The sequence below is a fragment of the Chionomys nivalis genome, chromosome 17 (genome assembly GCF_950005125.1).
Source record: "Chionomys nivalis chromosome 17, mChiNiv1.1, whole genome shotgun sequence".
Lineage (NCBI taxonomy): Eukaryota > Metazoa > Chordata > Mammalia > Rodentia > Cricetidae > Chionomys > Chionomys nivalis.
Genome location: NC_080102.1, coordinates 23513166 through 23532206, shown reverse-complemented (window position 1 = coordinate 23532206; position 19041 = coordinate 23513166). Strand labels below are relative to the sequence as shown.

Below are 19041 nucleotides of genomic sequence, written 5' to 3'. Positions count from 1 at the left end.
AAGTAGCTGCAGTATTTTATAGGCAGGAAGGCGTGGTGCCATGGCAGTGTGCGGATGGCTGTGGACGTGCCACACACATGCTGCATCTCATTTCCTGAGGACCAGCCGATGCCAGGACCAGGGTCTGCCCCAGAGTCTAGTTCACTGGGTACTGGGACACCCTCTACCCCAGGATACCCATCTCGGACACGCAGGCTGCCCTTCCTGTGAGGATCTTCCATACAGCCACCTAACCTTGTCTTTGGGACCATGGTCCTAGGGCTGGTGATTGCTAAGAAGGTAACTCATCGGGATATGAGTGCAGAAAAGTGAGGTGACTGCCTCTAATTACAATCGCCGTTCTCCACCCCCAAAAGAAACCTTCTTAGCCCTTCCGAAGCCACTCAAAGGCAGGAGGTGGGGTGTGGCACTGAGTTCTTTGAAACCCTAGTCTCCAGCATGGGAGCCTAATCCATCCGCATCATCTTCAGAATGAAGGAGAGGATGAATGAACGGGCACGAATGTATTGCAGGGAGTGGCAGTGAAGCTCTCAGATAAAGTAGCCGCCCTTGAATGGTTTGGAAGTCGTGGGGGAGGCTCTTTCTGGAAGTGACCTTTCCATACCACGCGAGCTGTTTTGTAATAGCCAGTGCTTCAAATTCGGCTTCATGCTTGGTCTCTGTGGTGAGCGGTAGAGAAATACTTCCTCTGTCAACACTGGGCTCTGGGTGCTGTAGACATGCAGAGGCCTCATTCTTTTTTTTTTTTTTTAATTAATTTATTTAATTATTAAAGATTTCTGCCTCTTCCCCACCACCACCTTCCATTCCCCCCACTCCCCCAATCAAGTCTTCCTCCCTCCTCAGCCCAAAGAGCAAGCAGGTTTCCCTGCCCTGTGGGAGGTCCAAGGACCACCCACCTCCATCCAGGTCTATTAAGGTGAGCATCCAAACTACCTGGGCTCCCACAAAGCCATTACGTGCAATAGGATCAAGAACCCATTGCCATTGTTCTTCAGTTCTCAGTAGTCCTCATTGTCCGTTATGTTCAGCGAGACCGGTTTTGTCCCATGCTTTTTCAGACCCAGGCCAGCTGGCCTTGGTGAGTTCCCGATAGAACATCCCCATTCAGAGGCCTCATTCTTATGCCCCTTCCCTGTTAGCTGTGACCTGGGTCTGGTTCACTGACTTTAAGTTTGGGGGATTGGGTGTCTTATGGACACTTTCTGTATTTGGGGGTACATGTGTCTATGTATGAATCCTACTGCATCAGCAGACAGCTGAGATAGACCAGAGCATGTTTTTCCCAGCAGCCTCTGGGCTATGGGGCCTTGGATGATCACCTGGAGCTAATCATGTCCAGAGCCATGGAGGTGGCTCTGTCCTAAGCATACACACAGTGGCCTGGCTAAAGCTGCCTTCTCTCTCTGCTGTGTCTCTCTTGCTCATTTTTCAAGTGTGTTTCTTCAGCTGGCCTCTGGCTTTGGAATCTCTCATTGTCTCCACAGCAAAAGCACATACCGAGTTGTCTACACAGTGGTCCTGGCTGGTTTCTTTCCTCTGCCATTGTGTTGCTGACAGGGAAGGAAGGCATGCATGCGGGGCCGGAGCTTCTTTGGGTGACAGGATTGCCCCCAGGACTCCTGACCCAGAGGGACCCTGACCCAGGTGTGGCGGGATGAAGGGAGTAAACTGAACAGGTGTTTGGAGAGTGAGAAGGGACTTCCTGTAGGAGGCTGTGCGCCAGGAGGGCAGAGTCTGAAAAGCAAGGCAGAAGCCAAGAATGGTCACTTCCATGTCAGGGGCTTCCATGTCTTCTCTTAGTAAAGACAGAATCTGTTTGTGGGCTCTGCTGATGTCTGGTCTCTGTTATGCCGACATTGGTAGTGTGCTGTTCAAGTGTACATAGACAATCTGTATTGGCATGGGTGTGACTGCTCTCACAACTGTTTATCCAGGTAGATACTGGGTCTGATTTGGTCCGTAAGCCTCACTCTTGCTCATTCTCACGGCATGCTGGGTGGTTTGTGTTAGGTATTTCCGCTTCTGGAACTCAGGCGAGGGAAGAATGGACATCCTCAGTGGATATGGCCTGGCTATGAGGGGCTACCGTGGGTTTGATGTGGCTCTGTTTCTCTGTTGGTTTCTCAGCTCTGCCCTCTTGTGCACGCTTCATCTTCAGGCTGCCTGCCTCAGAATGATGAAATGGCTGGAGCAGCTTTGCAGCTTCAGGTCTGTTTCATTTCATTCTCCTGGACCAACTCAAGGTGAAGTTTACACCTGAGCCTGGTGAACGAGAATACTTTATGCTGATTGGTTTCGACCTGGGTTCTCTTTCTTAAACAGCTCATCCGTAGATCAGGACCACACAGGAGCTAAGGGATATGCCAGTCACTCTTGAACCTGCATGTGGCTGCCTGCCCGTGGGAGAGGGTGGAACAGGATTGCCTTGGGCAGGATTGTGCACAGGACAGTGATACCGTCAGGTTCACAAACTCTAGAAAAAACGCCACCTCTGCAATGATGTGAGAGTTAGGTTACAGGGAGGTAGACCAACCGTTTGTGACTTGTAGTAAGACAGCGAAGTTACACTTGGAAGGGAAGTCCATACACACGAACTATGATGTGGGAAGGCCAGAATTTCTGGCCCTTTAACAGAGGGACGCTGAAGACATCTCCTGGAACCAGGTACAGGGTGCTTTGATGGGAAAGATACTATGCTCTCAGTGGGTGGAATGAATTGAGGGGCCCATCTACCTGTATGTGTACTGCAGTCAGGCTTGCCTAGAGCAGATTCGATTTCGTCATTTGCAGCAGCCAGGGGATGCCGTGTCCGTGGAGGCGTTTGCTCTTTCTTCATACCCTGCATCTCTTTTGGCCTTGGCTTTCGGGACACTCAGGGTTCCATCTGGACTCAGTCGTGGCAGCCGTTGGCAGCTCCCAGGTTCTGTCTGTTTGCTTCCCCTTTGCTCCACTGACATTTTGGTGTATAATCCTCAGGAGTGCTTTCTTATAAACTGCTCTGAATTTGTTTTGGAGGGAAGACATAAACAGTGATAAAGAGAGGTGGACATAGGGCTAGTGGGCGGGGCGAGCGGCGAGGGGCTCCAAGCACTGCCTGCTTTGCAGAGGGTTGCTCAAGTTCCCTGCCTCTTGTCTGGGCCCAGCTGGTTGACCTTGGACGTAGAAGGACAGGCCTGGGTGTCCTTGTCTCTGCCTCCTGCATTTCTCAAAGCACTTGGTTGAGAATATTGCACCCATGACATAGCTTTGACAGATGGAATGAGCCAGTGATATCCAGTCTTGGTGACTACTGCTTTTATACACAGGGGGATGGGACAGTGAGTCTAACTCTGATGCCCAGGGGACATTTCCTGTAGTCAACTCATTCTTCAGATTTCATCAGGTCTTTTATTTGTAATTGGTTTTTGTTTGATTTGTTTTGTTTTGTTTTCTCTCTCTCTCCTGCCTTGATGAGGCAGCTGGTCCAGAACCTGCTGCTTTCCAAAAGTTCCTTACCTATTAAGATTTAGGTGTTTGCCAAAATCATGTTGTCTCTGGACTCACTTAGTTTGTTTTTTTTCAAGTAACCAGTGAGGTGGAGATTTCAAACCATAAGATCTAGATCTGAGTGAGCCTAAAACATTTTTCTCTTTTTTTAGAGCTGAAGTGCGTGCATGCGAGATGGGATTTAAACCAGTGAAGACTCCAAGCCCCTCCTCTCTCCCCCTCCTCCCTAGCTGTCTGCCCAGGACCAGGTCCCCAGGTTCTCCTGGTGTCAGTCATCTCCCCATCTTCCCTTGATTTAGAAGCCCAAGTGAGGAGGCTGACCTTGGGTCACTCAACCCCAGGGCGGACCCTGCTCCCTCTACCCTAGGTTTCCTTGGTGGTGGAATCCACAAGGACGCTGTACCTGAGCTGTCTGCTGACTGCATTCCTCCATGGCTTTACTTTTGGTTTTATGGTAGCTTTATCGTGGTGGATGTTAGATAGAATGATGGCTCCTAAGTTGTCCTTGTCTTCATTTCCTGGATCAGTGAATTTGGTTGCTTACATGGCTACAGACTTCACAGGTATGACTGAGGGAGGGACTTTTAGGAAGACGGTGGTCCTATTTTCCTGGAGACCTTGGTAACCACAAAGTGTCCATAGAAGATGGAGGCCTGAGCACGTGCAGATGTAGCCAGAGGCCAGGATGGAGAGAACCAAGCATGCTGGGCCTCTAGGAGCCGCACATGCTGAGTGCTGCAACCTGCCAGAGGCTAGAAGAGGCGGGGGAGAGGCTCTCCCCTATACCCAGCTCTAAAGACTGCCGTCTGTTGACACTTTGATTTCAGCTCAGTGAAGTAACAATCTGTGCTTACTGGCTACAGCAGCTTTAGGAAGGTATATGTTGCCTAGCAGAGCCTGCCCATTCCAAGAGAACAATTCAGTGATAATCTGTCCTTTATAATTGATGCAGCAGACCCATTATACGATTTCAGAACATCCTCCTCAACCCACTGCCATTTATACTCAGTTCTGTAGTGGGAGGCTGCTCGTTCTTCCCGGCCACCCAGCTATCTTAGACCCGAAATAATCACACAGAAACTGTATTCATTAAATCACTGCTTAGCCCATTAGCTCTAGCTTCTTATTGGCTAACTCTTACATGTTAATTTAACCCATTTCTATTAATCTGTGTATCGCCATTTGGCCGTGGCTTACCAGCTAAAGTTCTGGCATGTCTGACTCTGGTGGCAGCTCCATGGTGTCTCTCTGACCCTGCCCTTCTTTCTCCCAGCGTTCAACTTAGTTTTCCCTGCCTAGTTCTGTTCTTCCCTGCCATAGGCTCAAAGCAGTTCTTTATTAATTAACCAATAAAAGCAACACATACACAGAAGGACCTCCCACACCATGGTTCCTCTTCTTACCTTTTCCCTCAGCCCAATATAACCAGGGAACCACCATTCATCTACCCTGGGCTTCTCTCAACTCACTTTTTAGGCATTTCATAGACATCAAATAATAATGGGCAGTCTTTATTTTGAGATAGAGTCTCACTCAGGTAGCCCAGACTGGCCTTGAAATTGCTGTATAGTTAGGATGGTTCGGACCCTAATCTTCCTGCCTTTGTCTCCTGAATGCTGGAATTGCAGGTGTGAATCACCGTGCCCAGGCGTGTTTTTTTTTTCTTTTTTAGTTGAGTGTGTTTTGAGGGCTCCTCCACGTTATTATCTGTATCTTTTTGGTGAGACGGTCCTGTTGTGTGGAAGTCCCTACCCCTGCAGTGGGCAGGCTCATTCTCAATCACCCAGGTAATGGCCTTGGGTTTGCTGGGTCTTTCCACTCCTGTGAGGCCTGTGCAGTGTGAGTGAAGGAGCAATGGACATTTAGACTTCTGGCTGTGCCTAGGGCCACTTTGACCTTGCCAGATGTCCTTGGGTTTGGTGGCGAGACATTAAGAAGATGAAATGACCCAGAATGTGGCAAGTTGCAGGGTCTGGGAGTTTGACAGAACACCCCCACAGTTGCCCACGTCAGGGCTGTTTACCCATAAGGCAGAGAGTGTGAAACCACAAGGCCCAATGCCTGGCAGGTTAGCACCCCTCCCCAGTAAACAGATGCCAGGTCTCAGAGCCCTATGAGAGTGAGTGCAAAGAGAAGACTGGAGGACTTTGTGTGCCGTACGGTTTTAAGTGAGTGTTAGTGTTGGAGTTTAAACACGCTGAAATGAAGATACAGTCTTTTCGAGGTGTCAGAGGGAAAGGCAGCGTGGGGCTTCTGCCCGTGGGTGTGATTATGTCAGAGGTGACGTCACTGCTTGGCATTTCAGCTTTGACCTCTGTTAAGTGGGAGAGTTTGGGGCCGAGGATGTGGCTCAGGAGAATGCTTGCCTAGCGTGTAGAGCAAGGTCCTATCCTTCTCTAGCATGTGGATAAACTGGCTGTGGTTGTGTCCACCAATAACACCGGCAGTCGGGAGTGGGTCAGAAGTACAAGGTCATCCTTAGGTGTGACAGAGAATTTGAAGCCAGTCTGGGGTGTGTGAAACCCTGACTTAAGACAATAACAGCGAGGGGTGAGTTAATCCTGGGATGGCAGTGCTGGCCTTGTCCCTGTTCAGTGTCAAGAGAACTTTTATTCCAAAAGAAATGTAAACTTCAGACTTTTTTCACTTACAACAGTAAACCCTTTTTTTTTGCTGTTATTTAAATAACAAAGGCTTGTTGAACCCAGAGGCTTTCCAAGTGAGGCAGGGGTTGGAAAGCTTTGGAAGTCCTCAGACTCACAGAGGGACAGACTGGGTCTAGCAGGCCCTTACAAAGTGAGGGCCTTCAGCCCTTGAGGACCTGGGGCTTTTACCCTAGAAGAGAGAGGTAGAACATGAGAGGGTCACTGTTGTCCTCAAAGGACGTGTGCCGTAAATGAGGATCTTAAACTCTGTCTCTTCCAGGCGACACATGACATGCCTGGAGGTAGAAGGACCTCCCAGACTCAGAGAAGGTTTGGTACTGTGAGCCTGAGCTGAGCTGCCGGTCGAGCAAAAGGAGCTCCATGGTGGCTTTGCAGGCAGCGTTAGAGGCCCCCAGCCTGTCTGTAAGCAGCTGCCAGCCCTTGCAGGGTTTACCATGAGATAAGGTGGCAGAAGGAGCACGGAGAGCAAGACGGAAGTGGGGTCCATAACGAGAGATGGATGTTCACGGCTCGACTTCCTTGCAAGCCACAATTCAGACCTGACACGGGGCCCGGACAGGAAGTGGGGACGGGTGGCAGCGGCAGCATGTCACCCACTGATTGCAGATGGCACTGTCTCTACCTCTAACCCGAGTCACTGAAGCTAAAGAGAATTGGGTGTCAGGCAGTGGTCCGATTGTGGGGACTGCCCAGTGGTCTGTTTGCTGAGGTGGGTCTCCTGTCTCCCAGGCTGTGTCTTCCTTTCAGGTGGCAAGAGGTTACCACAACTTGGACACAAACTATTGGGGTAAAGCTGCCTCGCTCCCAGCAGCTTGAGTCAACTACGGGGACAGTAATTATGGCCTAACTAGAATCTCAGGTCCATTCTTGGACCACCCGCTGGTTCTGGAAGGTTCCATGCTTTGACGGTATTCGCTTAGGTTACGTGCCACCCCTGGAGCACAGGGAGGGATAGTTAAGATGCACCATGGGAACATAAGTGCATCCCCAGAGGGGCCTGGGGCTGTCAGGTAAACCTGGCCACTGAGGTTTCTGCTCCATTGGTGATCTATACTTGGGAGTGAGTCTGGAGAGGGAAAGAGGGAGGGAGAGAGGTGTGGCTTATTCCATGACATGCCCGTGGGGGTCAATACTGCATGAATCCACCATCCTTTTTCTTTCTCTCTCCTTTCCTTCTCTCTCTTTTCCCCCCCACTTTTTCTAAGGCCTCCTTGTGCTCTTTTGTGTTCCTCAGGCCACTTCTCTCCTTTTTTTTTTTTTTTTTTTTTTTGGTTTTTCGAGACAGGGTTTCTCTGTGGTTTTGGAGCCTGTCCTGGAACTAGCTCTTGTAGACCAGGCTGGTCGCCAACTCACAGAGATCCGCCTGCCTCTGCCTCCCAAGTGCTGGGATTAAAGGCGTGCGCCACCACTTCTCTCCTTTGTGCCCAGGAGTGATGGCCTTCAGGAAGGTCAACACTGCCCCTGTGATGGGCATCAGTTCTCTTGTCTGCATAGCCCTGCTGCAGGCACTATCTGCTCTATTGCAGGAGAGAGGGAGAGGGAGAGGAAGAGAGAGAGAACCTCCCTGTGTGTTTTTTTTTTCCTTGCTGGATGCTGGGAAGTGTGAGGGCACATGGGCAAATGGGGAGGGCTCCGCAGGCTCTGCTTCCTTCCCAGCTGTCTGGAAGCAGGCCATTGAGCAGCTAAGGTGGTGCTTCCTACTGCTCGTTAGAAAGCACCATGAGCCTGGGAGGAAAATGCCTTTCCCTTCCCTACAGGGCACCGTGAACTCACGAGGACATCCAAGGGGCCTTCTGCAGATGGGACCCTTGTGGAATAGTTGCTTAAGATGCATTACATTCGTTTGTGCAGTGGAATATTTGTTTAATGATGCAAAACTATGTTGCATTTGATTAACTCTATGAAGGTGTGTTACTTTGCCTGTCTAAAACACCTGATTTGTCTAATAAAGAGCTGAACAGCCAGTTGCTGGGCAGGAGAGGAATAGGCAGGCCTGCCAAGCAGAGAGAATAAATAGGAGGAGAAATCTAGGCTCGAGAGAACAGAGAAAGGTGAGAAATGAGAAAAGGAGAAGGAGAGGAGGACACCAGAGGCCAGCCAGCCAACCACACAAACCAGCCACACAGCCAGCCAACCACACAAGTTAGAAGGAGAGAAAGGAATATAGAATAGAGAGAGATAAAAGCCGAGTGGCAAAAGGTAGACAGAAAAATGCAGGGAAAGCTGGTTAGAAACAAGCCAAGAGAAGGCCAGGCATTCATAAGTATGAACAAGTCTCTGTGTATTTATTTGGGAGCTGAGTGAGAAACAAAACAAAACACCCACCAGGCGGTGGTAGCACACGCCTTTAATCCCAGCACTCGGGAGGCAGAGGCAGGCGGATCTCTGTGAGTTCGAGACCAGCCTGGTCTACAAAGGGAGTTCTTGGACAGGCTCCAAAGCTACAGAGAAACCCTGTCTTGAAAAACCAAAAGAAAAATTAAATAAATAAATAAAACAAAACACCCAACAAACAATGGACCTTCTGGAGCTCTGGTGGGTTGTGGAGGTCCTGAAGGGTGGGGCAGTGGCTGCTCTGGGAGCAGTTGCTTTCTCAGGCTCTCAGTGGGTATCTGCCTTGTTCCTCTCTCAGGAGATGCCAGGCCACCTTAGCCAGCCATAGTTTATTTGCATCCATGTGTTGCATGTCTCTCCACCCCCGTTGCCCTGCCCAGTTCAGTTCTATGAACAAATATTTGACATTAATTATGAAACCCCTGACCAGAGAATGAAAATGGTGATTTCTCATTAGTTCCGGGCACGGGGGTGGAGGGGTGGGGAAGGATATAAGATGCTTCCGGCCATATGGTTGGTCGTCATTGCCAGTGGAGGCACTAGGCATCCAGGAGAAGCATTAGGAGAGTGTCAGGGGTCAGCTTCCTGGGTGGTGGGAGGAGAGAAGGATAAGACACAGGAGAAAACAGGCCTTGGTGTGGCCAGACTCCAGAGCACAGAGTAGGCCATGAGGACAGTTTCTCTTAGTGAGCCATGGAGGAGAGGCGCCATTTCAGTTCCCATATCTGAAAATGCTAGTGGAGCACTTGAGGAGCGAGCAGTTTGTGAGTTTTAAGGAGTGTGATGAAAGTTCCTAGCATCCCCCTGTGCTCTGCCCAGGAGGCATAGCATCCCTTCACCCAGCGTTTCCATGCTGTATGTGCTACCTGCCTCGTGGCAACTGTGACACACAGGAAGAAAGCTAGGGAGGTCACATTCGTTGTTAGAGTCTGTCATTAGTTTGTCATTCCCAATCCTTAACTGTGCCTGTTTTCTAGACTAGACTTTGTCATGGTTATGTATGTATGTAGATGGAGAAACGATGTATAGAAGATTCCGAATCATCTGAGGTTTTAGTCAACCACTAGAGTTGAGGTTAAGGGGCCCTGATGTACTTACCACCTGTTAATATCTGCCCCATCTGGAGTCCTGTTCAGTTTTATTTAGTAGGGTTTTTTTTTAATGGTTTTATTAAGGTATATGGATCTGGTACACATAAATTGCCCATATTTAACTTACACATCTTAATGAGTTTAGACATAGTCACTTATTAGTGACACGGTGGTGATGACCAGGTGTCTTCTGAGGAAACTCAGCAACAGTGAAATGAAGGCCTGAGGATAAAGAAAGCAAAGTGTGAACTCCGGAAGTCAGCCCTGGCCACGGAGACCCAGTTGAAAACGGACAGGGATTTGGAACTCTGACCCAGCTGATATTCACATATTGGCTTTCTGTTGTTCAGTGTAAGTTTTTTTTTTTTTTCATTTTTCATGAATTTTGTCCAGCTACCTGTTGAGAAATCCTATGTTTAGAGGTTCTCCTATGGCCCCACGTTTCTGAAAATCGTGAAGGGTGCGTCTTAAGAATGGCAGATGCAGAAACAAGTTTCTTTGAGATGCCGAGTGCTGTGCTAAGCAGATCATGCACTGCACCCAGGTGCCCCTGACTCCAGAGCCCCTTCCTGTGTGCAGTGACTGTCTACTCAAGGCCATATTTCATGTGCCCAGATCAGGTAGCCACCTGCTGCATGGGGTTAGTTAAGATTATATTGATTATCGTGGAATAGAATTTAAAATTCTCTTCTTCGACTGGACAGTATTCCAGTGGCCCTAACCACACAGGCTGCGCGTCTAAAGACAGTTTCCATCATGGTGTCAAGTTCTGCTGGACACCACTGACCTCAGAAGCCATGTGAATGGGAGGGTGTTTGGAGATGATGAAAGGCTTGAGCAGGCTGTGGGATCCTGTGGCTGCCCACTGCGGAAGTGACCCTCCATCCTGATTGAGACTTGCATGGCCAAAGCTGGAAGGTCTGTGACAACTTGATCTCTTGGTTCACTACCCAGTTCCCATGTTGATGCCCCTACTTGCTATTCTTAGAGCTAGGGTCAAAAAGGACTGTGCTCTCTACTCACGCCAGATCCAATGACTTGTGACCACACCCTAGGTGCTCGCCCATCTGCAGGGCATGGAGACCCTAAACCCGCATGGAGACCCCAAACCCGGGAAGCTCTTCTCCAGGTGGAGGGACTTGGAAGCAAGAGCTACTGAACCAGGAAACATGTCAGCCAGTATCTCATACTGTAGACCAGGTTCCCAGATGCAGTATTGCTCATCTCTCAGGTTAACAATGACTGATCTTCAAAGGCATCCATCCCATCCTTATACTGAGAAGAGAGTTGATAAGAAGTTCTCCACTGATTCAGAAACATCACTGCTGTTGTCCATCAGCCAGGGGGATTTGCCCTTGTCCTCACTGCAGCTTATTTCACGGGTTTAGGGTTTGATTGTGATGGTTCTGGGACTCTGTGTGTCTATTCAGTGTGTACTGGTGTGTTTCCATCCCTTATCTGCCTCCTCCTCAGCGCCACACTGTGTTCATTAAATCAAAGGAAGGTTGAACTGGGCTTTTGAGTGAGACCGTTTATAAGGTCCGAGGGATGCACCTGGATGGTTGAGCGCTTAGGCAGTGTGCATGGACCCTGGGGTCAGTCCCCAGTACCATAAATGAAACAAAACCTTACTGAAGTGCAGTTATTGTCAATGTTATTAGATTAAGCAGATGGTTGGCTTAAGGCTTCCAAATATTTATTTTTAACATTTACCAACATGTTAAGTATCTACTGTTTAGTTGCTGTCCCTCTTCAAAGGACAACAGATTTTCTAGGGGGTAAAGACAGATTTTCACTTGGACATAGAGTTGTAATCGTTAGAAACCGTTTTATATGCAAGTAATAGATCTTGATACTATGAGAAAATGCATTTATTTTATTTTGAAACAGATCTCACTATGTAGCCCTCGCTGTCCTGGAACTTGCTTATGTAGATCTAGCTGGCTTCCAGCTCACAGAGAGCTGCCTGCTTCTGTAGGGGTTAGAGGCCTGTACTACCGTGCCTCACTTTGGAGAGGGTATGTAAATTCAAGGTTGGGTTCTGAAAGTGCCTGGAAGAAAAGAAAAGGGAAAAACATAGCTAAGAGAGCCTGTTGGAGTGTGTGTCTTTGTTGGTGCCAACTGTCCTGCCACCATTTCCCTTGGCTTTGAGAGTTGATGTTGGGGACTTTTCTTACCCTTACAAAGGACACTCTTGTCTCAGGGTCTTCAGTGGACAAGATTACAATGTCAGGGACTATTAAATGTGAAGAGACCTCAGATGACTGTGTGTGTGTTCATATGTGTGCATGCTCACACATGAAAAGAAGTTGGCATAAAGCGTTTACCTCAGTCTCCCTGCACCTTTCCCTCTGAGGCAGGCTCCTTCATTGGGCCGGAAGCTAGACTGGCTGGCCAGCATGCACAGGAGAGCCAGCTGTCAGCCCTCTATCGTAGCCCAGGTATTCTAGGTGTCCATTGCTGTGCCCAGCTTCTTATGTGGGTGTACTGGAGATCACACTCCGGTCCTCCTGCTTGCGTGGCAAGCACTTTCCTGACTGGACCATCTCCCCAGCCTCTGGCGCAAAACCTCAAAGCAGCCAAGACAAATTGGAATCCCTTGTGTGAGCCTGTCCACAGCCAGCCCATACTAGCAATTTAGTCCTTGTCTGCCCAGAAGAGCAAATGAAACATGAGTTAGAAGGTCTATATTCAGATAATTCGTGCGTTGAGCTATATAGCGCACTGATACTATCAAAATTAAAATGAATACTTCCGTGACTGCTCATACAAGCTGTTCGCCCTGAGGGTGCTTTCGATCTAATTAAATGTGTCAGGATGGGTACTAGGGGTTAATAGAAAATGGCAGGAAGATGAGGGGCGAAGTGGCTGACGAGGGCTGAGAGAACCTCTAAATGTTACCGTTGCCTACAATGGTTCTCTTATTTCACTCTCTTTGAGGGCAGGTGTTCGTGTTGCCGCTGTGATCCTGTCTACAGCTTTGCAGAGCCATGCTCACCCTGCGGTGTTGCAGCCAGTGGGTTTGTTCCCCTGGGCGCGAGACCCCTGTGTGGTGGGTCATGTCCTCATCTCCTCCTGGACGGTGGCAGTCAGCCACTCAGTCCTTACTGATCACACCATCATCGTATATGATCCCCTATGCTTGATGGGGATTTTGAGTCTTGTGAATTTAAGACATGATGTGACCATTTTGGTGTGTGGGGGAGGTGCGAGGAAGGGAAGTGAGGCAAGGGTCAGGTGATCTGGAGGGAGGTGGCCCTGTCTGCTTGGCACACTGACTGGGAGTAATCCAGTCCAGCAGGGCAGCCAGACATCCGGAAATGTTCTCTTTATAGTGGAACCTCCTTCAGACTCAGAAATTGCCTTCTAGTGTTTTTTTTTTTTTTGCTTTGGTTTGGTTGTTTTGTTTTTTAAAGACGTTTCCTTGGCTTCTCAAACCTGAAGGCTAAGGGCCATTCAAGCCTCTGGAGGGTGCAGGGAGAAGTTAGAACGAGGGGCGGTTTGTAGGTACTTGCGGTGTTACTGTTTGCAGGTGACTCCAAGAACAGTCTTAGGTTAACAGGGTTCTATTCTGCACAGCCCTTGAATGGACTAATGTCTGTGTGTCTGTGGCTTTGAGATTCCTCCTCTCCAAAATTGCAAAAATAATTAATTTACATAGTGGCTCTTTTTGTCTCTTTTCCCACATCATTGCTCCTTTATTGCTAAACCCTCCTAATCCTGTGGAGTGTGTTTCAGCCTCATTTGGGAAAATGATGGCGAATTCCACGTGAGAATAGATCTGAAGGCTCATTCTAAGCAGTGAATGTTTATTGCATAGATACTATTTATTAGCCCTGTTCTTGGGGAAAGTTTACCAGCTGAATAAAATGATTGAGGTTTGCAAGGACTCTTGCCCAGCTCTTGGAATGGAATAGGATTATGGGTGTAAGTTTATAATTTTATTATCAGATGTAGAATGAATCTTGGTCACCAGAAAAAAAAAAAAGCAAGTGATAAACACGTCAATAAAGTTCCAGGATGAATTAGCAGAGGGGAAGGAGTAATTATTTGAATTATATTTGCTTGTTTAATTAACATTTATTGTCTTCTGGGTAACAGGCACTGCTGGGTACTTTTACATCTGCTATTTTATTTAATTACAAAGAGTTCTTCACTTGCAGATAAGATTTCCCAGAGGCTTCCCTGGGCTAATGAGTTAGCCTGCCTGGTGTTTCTCTGGCCCAGCTGCTCATGGAGATCACCTAGGGAGCCGCGGGGCCATCTGGTGCTGCGGTTTCCTCTTCTGGGATCCTGTTTACCTGTGCCTGGGTGACATCCAGCAGCAGCATGCCAAAACTGCGGTCCTGAATTTCTCACTGTTAAGCTACCATCGTGAAGTTCCGCAGCCGCATACGTGGTGCCCTGTGGAATACACTCGACACCTGCTTTCCTTTGTCTCTCTCGCGTTGAGTGGGGTGGGGAGCGTCAGGGTAATTATGGAAGGAAGCAGACTAGCAAAAAACGTTTCCCCAAAATGTCTCCGCTCCAGAATTTCCCAGAGTAATTTATAGTCTGACTTTGCCTCGTCTGTGTGGATCAACAACATCCTGTAGGTGATTTGCATACTAAGAGGCTGTGCATGTATGGGGTGAGTTGTGCACATGTGTGGGGAGGGGGCCAGAGAATAATTTGCAGCAGTTTTCTCCCCGCACCTTCAAGGTCCTGGAGATGGAACTCAGGTCGTCAGGCTTGGTGGCAAGCACCTTAACCCACTGAAACCTTCTCACTGGCCCTCTTTCTTATTAGTGTGTGCACACGCACACACGTCACACACCCATGTGCCTTGGTGCAAGTGTGGAAGCCGTAGGACAGCTTTGTCAAGTTAGGGCTCCTACCTTTATGTGGGGCCTAAAGATGGAGCTCAGATCTTCAGCCTTGTGTGCCAAATACACACAAGGACCATTTTGTTGCCCTTTGGTTTTTGCCTGTGACACATGTGTGGAGGTCAGAGGACAACCTGTGGGAGTCAGTCTTCTCCTTCTACCACGTGACTCCTGACATCCAACACAAATCATCAGGGTTGGCAGCGAGCATCTTGACCTACTCAGCCATCTCTATACCCTTACCACTCTTCTACCTTGTTTTTTGAGACAGTGTCTTTCACTGGCCCGTAGCTTCCCAAATAAGTCAGGCTGGATGGCCAATGAGGTCCCGGCCTGGCTGGGGTCATCCTAGACCTGGGCCAGGCAGGCTCGTTTGGTAAGCTACTTCTTCCTCTCTATCTAGTCTCAGGCCCCTAATGCTTGGTCTAGACAGATGTGATTTACCTGGGCTGTTTACTGCTTGGATAGGCTCCTGCCTCTGGACCACTGTGGCTTGTCTTGTAGCTGTCTCTGTGGATACGGCCTCTTTAGGAAAGCCCTGCTGGTTGGTTCCTACTTTCATCCGGTTGAGCCAATGGAATAGCATTGCTTGCCCACACCAGTCCTCATCCCCTCTGGCCATCTTCCTCTTCTCAATTATAATTGCTTCTCTTCTCTACTTGTTCCTGGGTGACTGGAAAGCTCAGTGTATGGTCACTCTGGGGCCACAGTGCGTGGGCCATGGGTGCCTGAGAGACTCATGCATCTGCTCTGTAACAAAGGCTGCTGGAACTGAGAGGGTACTTGGCCCAGTCAGGTGACTCTGTAGCCCATGGTGAGTCTGCTGCTGGCCTTTGGTTCTCTCTGCAGAACAACTGGGAGTGAGAGATTGTCATCTGTCTTCAGATTCCACCTTCTTTCTGCTACAGATACTCTGTTTGGGGTTTGCATCTAAGTCGTGTAGTGGCCAGCTTCCCTGGCGCTCTTAAAAACAAAACAAACCAAGAGTTTCGTGAGAGTTCCCACCCTTTTCCCGGTTCTCATTTGCACAAGGTCTTAGAAAGTTTCCCAAGTGAACAACTTGTCCCCATTTTCTGTTCTAAAAATCTGGTCTAAGAATTAGAGCAAGGAGAGATGGGAGAAGGGGCATTCGTGTGTCTCTGTGTGTAGCAGTCATATGCTTTTATGATTTGCTAATGGTGTATATGCATGTATGATTTGCTATGGCCTTTTTGAGGATATGTGTGGTATATGTATGCATGTGTGGTTTATTCATGATGTGTATCTGTTATGTGATATGCCTATACAGGGTATATGAGTTGTGTGTGCGATCCATGTATTTAGTATGATGCGCGGATGCCGTATGTGCATACATAATGTGCTTGTGTGTGGTATATGGTCACATTGTGTGTGATGTATGTTGTATGTGTTTAAGTGGAATATGTGTGATGTGTATTCATGGTATGTGTGGTGTGTGACATACATGTACATATGTGGTTTATATGTGTGTGGTGTCTGCTTCATTTGTACATGTGTGGTATGTTATGGCATGTGATGTGTTATGTGTATGTTGTGCTTGTATGTGTGAAGTGTGGTACATACAGGTACACAATCTATGTAGTATTTGTGGTGTGGGTTACACTTGTATATGGTGTGCATCTGTGTATGGTGTGTACTCATGGTTTATGTACACGTGTGTACACACAGTTGAGGATATGACTGTGAGCATGGGCTAAATAGACTTTCAGTCGAGTCTTCCCTTTCTCTATGCCATTTGTGATGAGTTTAAAACAAAATGTTAAAGCATACACCAGGAACAAGGGGAGGGCACCTGTCCCAGGAACAGAGGCAGAGCTGGCAAAGGCACCATGCTGGCGGCAGCAGTGACAATGAGTCCCGGCCCCACGCCTTTTGTGAATAAAATGAAGTGGGTTAAGTGGCTTCCGGTGGTAGTCTCGGAGCTCAATGTAAAACTCAGTGAAAACACCAGGGCAGCTGAAGGCTGGGTCAGAAAAGGGAGCATTCTCTCCCACCTCCATCTGGCAGTGAGCATGGCTAGACGCACCTCTGCCTCCATTTTCACGCCGAATGCTGGCCACACATTAAGAGGGATGCTGTTGAACGCTGGCTTTCCGAAAGCTCTCTTTGATTTATTCACAAGCTTTTGCTCTAAGCAATTTCCGAGAGTGAGAACTCTGAGGGGCACAGCACATATTTGCTTCCTCCGCGGTGCAGAATAGAAACCCCAGACAGGATATGGTTCGGGGGCAGAATGACTGAGACTGGTCCAGAGTCAGGTTGAGCTGAGCATATTTCTAAGACCAGGACTTCTGCAGCGACCCCAAATTCCAGGATCCTTTGACTTAGAATTTGGAATCTCAGAGGGCAGCATGGCCCCATCCTGTGCCTCTGAGACCTTGGAATCCAGCCCGAATGAGCCTGGGTTGTACATGTTTGGGGCTCTGTGTGCAACCATCAGCAAATTACTGCTCAGAATCAGCTCCTCCTTCCCCATCCACATATCCCTTATCTTCTTCCTCTCCCCCCTCCTCTCCCTCCTCCTCTTTCTTTTGTGGTGGCTAGGGCTATTTTAAGCGCTAAGTGAGAGAAGCGTCGGAGAAGCGCCCCTGTCATGTGCCATGGCTGCATGCAGCTAAGGATAGCTTTCAGTGTCTCCTAACACAAAGTTGCAAACGTACTTTAAACACGACATTTTAAAAGGTCTCATTTTGTGTATTTATTTTTCTTTCTGAGATAGGATCTCGCTCTAGCGCTTGGTGCCTGGAACTCACTACGTAGATCTGGCTGCTGGCCTTGAGCTCACAGAGGTCCACTTACCTCTGCCCTTCTACCTGCATGAGTTTGTGTGTGCCACATATGTGCAGGTGCCTGTGGAGACCAGAAGAGGGTGTCAGACCCCTAGGACTGGAGCGGCAGGTGGTTGTGAATCGCCTGATGTGGGTGATGGGAACCGGACCCTGGTCCTCTGCAAGAATAGCTGAACCATCTCTCCATTTCTAGCTATGATTTTTGTTTTTCTAATTTGATGACTTAAGTTTTTTGTTGTTGTGTTGTTTAGTTTTTCTGAGACAGGGCTCAAAAACAAAACACCCCAAACCACAGCTGTCCTGGAACTTGCTATGTAGGCCAGGTTGGCCTTGAACTCACGAGATCCTCCTGCCTCTGCCTCCCATACACACGCCGGAATTGAAGGTGTGTTCCTCTAATGCCCAGCACGCACATAGTTCTTGAGCGTGATTTCTGTAGAAGACAATACTGTGTTACAGCGCCAAGTGATTGGATGCTTTGCAGTGGTCTATGTAAATGGTACTTGAGACTCTTCTCAGACCATGTCACAGGTATTGGGAGGGAACAAAGTAATAGTGAAGGCTGGGAATCCTGGGGCTTTTAGAGTGCTGAGGTCTGCTGTAGCTTGCTTACACCTTGCTATCCCTCTTTTACAGGAGAAGAAACTGAGGCCTGGAGTTGGAGTAATTCCTTCAAGGTGACCGCATTGGTAAGTAGCAGAGTTGGCAAGGGACGCTAGCCACCTGTCTCTAGATCCTGCCTTCCTCACTCTCGCTCTGGAGAAACAGCAGAGGGGGCAGCCATGGCCAGGAGTGAAAGCGTTCTGCCCTGTTGAAGTTTCAGTACATAATGCATTGTTTCTTTCCTTTTGCCAGTGAGGGTGAAGAATCTGCAGGCTACTGAGTCAGATTGGTAATTTAAATAGCTAATTTTGGAGTGATGGCGATACTGCTGTGCTTCCTGTCCTAGGTAACAGTGGCGGCAGAGACTTTGGAACGCAGACTGTGTGCAGCCACTACCCCAGTCAGCTCTCACAGCAGTTCGGCAAAGCTGAAGGTCATAGGAAGGAAGTGCTTTGCCCCAGTCCCTCTGTTACTGGTGGCTGAGTCTGTATTCACTTGCAAGGCAGAGCTGTCACCCTCTGAGGGCACCTGTGAGAAAATCATTCCCTTTGAGCTCAAGCGCCCCCTAGCTGGCAGGACACTCCTCTCTCCTTTTCCTGGGCCTCTTGGTCTACTCATCCTCTTCCATGTAGCTGGCCAACTTGTGGTGAGGCTTCTCCATTGCATGGAACCCTTACTGCAGCGTCCCACGGCGGCCTCTGCTCAAGCATGCGCTTAATGTTTATTTTAATGGTTTTACTGTGCATGCAGTAAAACCCAAATCTTAATCTCGCAGCTGGATGCATGTTTTCTATCACACCCAATTTAACTGCCACAAATCAGGAGACTCAGTGTTTGCATCCTTCCAGGATACCCCTTAGTAGTACCTGAGTAACAGGCACTCTACTGGTCTTTATTGTGTTTTTTAACGTACACAGATGTAGACACAATTGTTCAACAAAGCACACCTAAGGCAAAGACACTTTAAATAGCATAGGTGATCATGTCTTTTCACCTGGGGGTGGCATTTGTGTTAGAGTGAGGAGGGATGGGAAGAATGGATCTGTGATTCTTTCTGTTAGTCTTTGGTCTGGGGGCCTCTGAAGTTTGAACATCTGGTGCCATCGCATGTCTCCTATATTTCTAGATTTGAATATGCTCCCTGAATCAGCTTTCATATGGGTGCTCAGATCAAGACACTCAAGTC

At 48.4% G+C, this 19041-nt stretch overlaps 1 protein-coding gene across 3 annotated transcripts in view; it reads left to right on the top strand.

Moving 5' to 3' along the window:
• The window catches only part of Cyrib (CYFIP related Rac1 interactor B), a 123666-nt gene that overhangs the window by 21044 nt on the left and 83581 nt on the right, over positions 1-19041 (top strand). For all 3 annotated transcript variants that reach the window (XM_057791685.1, XM_057791684.1, XM_057791687.1), the window contains exon 2: positions 17889-17941. The gene's annotated coding sequence lies outside the window, so the exon portion shown is untranslated. The remainder of the gene's footprint in view (positions 1-17888; positions 17942-19041) is intronic.